General features: G+C 30.5%; 1 long non-coding RNA gene across 1 annotated transcript in view; it reads right to left on the reverse strand.

Annotated features, from left to right (window-relative positions):
- Positions 1–1,621: 1,621 nt before the first annotated feature.
- LOC111087347 overlaps positions 1,622–2,939 on the reverse strand; it is a 6,709-nt gene continuing 5,391 nt past the window's right edge. Inside the window, exon 2 of the long non-coding RNA XR_002612048.1 lies at positions 1,622–2,313. This is a non-coding gene — a long non-coding RNA (uncharacterized LOC111087347). The remainder of the gene's footprint in view (positions 2,314–2,939) is intronic.

Here is a 2,939-nt window from a genome sequence, read left to right on the forward strand (position 1 = left end):
GTCCACTTCCATACCTATCTTAGTTGGTTCCTTTTTTTCAAGTTCAGTAGCCAGCCCTACATAGCTTTTTTATTTAGCGATATTTTTTTTCCTTATACTTGTCCGTACTCAATCCAAAGTGATAAAAGTTTCATAATCAACCACTGGGGGTATAAGTATCTAAGAATTTTGCAGATAAATTGATAGCGACGTTTAGAGTAGCAGTAAAATTCGATATATTGGCTAATCGCTATCTTTAACTTTTGTAAGAAAGCAAAAAAAAAACAACAACAAAAACTAAACATTAAAATTATTCTTTTCTTAAGAGATAACGTCAAAGCTTCAGTTTTCAAAACCAAATAACATTTAGTGTATACCATTTTTTTTTTAACCCGTAAATTTCATGTTCACTGCAATTTCGGTTATGAGGTCGCTATACCAGTGAAAAGGTAGCAATATACGACATTCCTCACGGTCAGTGGAACAAATTGAAGTTGGTACTTTAACTAAGTTAATGATAGGTTTAGTAAATCATGACGAAGAAGTTAATGCCAAAAATTACTATATATTTCATCTAGGTGTGTAGAAGATTATGGTTGACCTTTATTTTATAATATTACTGACTGACATTGTACAGTGTGATAAAAAAAATATGACTTTACGATAAACTTAAAGGTCTTTCACCCAAAAGCACAGTGTTGTCAGTGATATATATATATATATATATATATAAAATGAAAACACATATATATATGGAAAAATAATTTCGCTAAAGAATTATATCAACTGTTAGGGGACTACATAATTTCAAAAGGAAAATGTCTTTGGCAATAGCACCTAAAATCGTTTGCTATATCTCGTATATCAGACATAATCCTAGTAAAACAGATGTAAAATAAGACAGGTAGTAAGGAAGATCAAATATGGGCCAGGGTTTCGGTGATAGAATCCACTACCACTCAAGGTCCACAGCCGGTATGGTAATTATCCCTTAAGCCATTAATAATGAAATTAAATTTATGTTATTTATGAAAGCAGAAATAGTTAAACAAGTCTAATATTTTTCAACTGTTACTTGTAATATTTCTTTTTTTCTAACAGTAACAGCTTATTATTTAGGTCATTTTACTTCAAATTTGGCACTTATAATGCTTATGTGCTTGCAAAATATTTTCATACTCCAAATGGAGGAAAAAATTATTTTGATGGAAATCTAAGATACTATTTGACATATAATTTTTTTGTATTGAAATGTTAAGTTATTTTTAAGTTGTCCTCATGTAAACTTATAACGATAAAATCCTGGGTTTGATTTCGATAGCCAGTTGTGTAACATTGCGCTAAAAAAAACCAGCGACAACAACCGTTTCAGTTTTCACAGAAGGGCTGCAAGCTTTGGCAAATACAATGTTTCTTCACGACCCTTCAATGAAGACAGGAAAAGATGAGACACAGGTTCAAAGGGAAATAAGTTTAAAAACTAAAAGAGGGCTCGAAGTTTCCCAAATATTAACGTAACGTCAAACACCTGTTTTAATTTTTAAACTTATATCCTATTTAGCTGTTTTACATGAGTTTTATGGATACTCGGGATAATTTCACTTTGTTTACAATAACTGGAAATACATTTAAGACACAAATATAATATACTCTCAGTATTTTATTCTTAAACAACGGTTATACAATATCACACAGAATACAAAACACAGTTGCACTTGTATACCTATAAATAAACAAAAGTTACAAGCATATAAGTTATCCAAACTTATTTGGTATTAACACATTGAAAAATAATTTCATGGGGATCAGTAAAATAGCACAGTTTATTGAAGTAATTTATATATCAATATACAAATAAATAAATTGATCCACTTATGTATAATCTTACATTAAACGTATATATATGTATATATGCACACAATTTTTTGAGAAAGTGTCTGGTATTATCAGAAACTTCAATCTGTACTAATATATTAATTTGAGCTTTCAATTATTCAGGAATTAAATAATTACTACAGTAATTTGTTAAACTCGGATTTTATTTAGGTACATTATACACATAGGGATGAACTGTAACGTTATATTGCTGTTTCACACTCATGGTCATCTTTTGTTATGTTTCATACAATGCTTTCCCATGGCTGAGCAACTATGTAGCTGTTCATACTAATGGACTGCCGATCAATAAAGCTACGTTATTCTACTCGTTAAAAACTATCTTCACAATCTTAGAAGCTGACATTTCACTTTCAGGGTCTACAATTTCAGTATATAGACGTCCTAAAAATATCGACCAACGATACTTCTAAGGTTCGTTCAGTTTTTTCTTCCAACCTGGTAAAAATATAACACTTTACATCAACATTAAACCGTGGCTAAAATATATTTATATCACAGAGTTTGTAGGTGATTAATTTCAATGTCTTTGACGAAAATGTATAAAGTACCCATCATTAAAAAACTGAGATAAAAATTGATCATATAATGAATAATGAGCATTTGCTTTACTTCCCCCCCCCCCTAACAGACTCTAAGTATCTTTATATATATATGTATTAAAGGTGTGGCGATAGAGCATCGTATCGTGATACGATTGTATTCATACGATACTATTTATGTTTGTTGTTGTTTGTAATTAAGCACAAAGCTACACAATGGGCTATCTGTGCTCTGCCCACCACGGTTTCTAGCGTTGTGAGTCCACAGACATACCGCTGTGCCACTGGGGGGCTACGATTTATGTATCTTCACAAAATTTGGCAAGATTTTAGTAAACATTATAAGTCTTTTTCTACAGAAAAAATCGGAATTTCTAATAAAGCATTTTTGCTAAAAATTAATGATTCAATATAGGAAGACGTGTATTGAGTACTACATGTTGTCTTCATTTCTTTTATCAAAAACATTACATACAAAGTAACATAACAAATTAACAATAACAAAATAGATAGACCGATATT

The sequence above is a fragment of the Limulus polyphemus genome, unplaced genomic scaffold (assembly GCF_000517525.1).
Source record: "Limulus polyphemus unplaced genomic scaffold, Limulus_polyphemus-2.1.2 Scaffold2040, whole genome shotgun sequence".
Taxonomy (NCBI): Eukaryota; Metazoa; Arthropoda; class Merostomata; order Xiphosura; family Limulidae; genus Limulus; species Limulus polyphemus.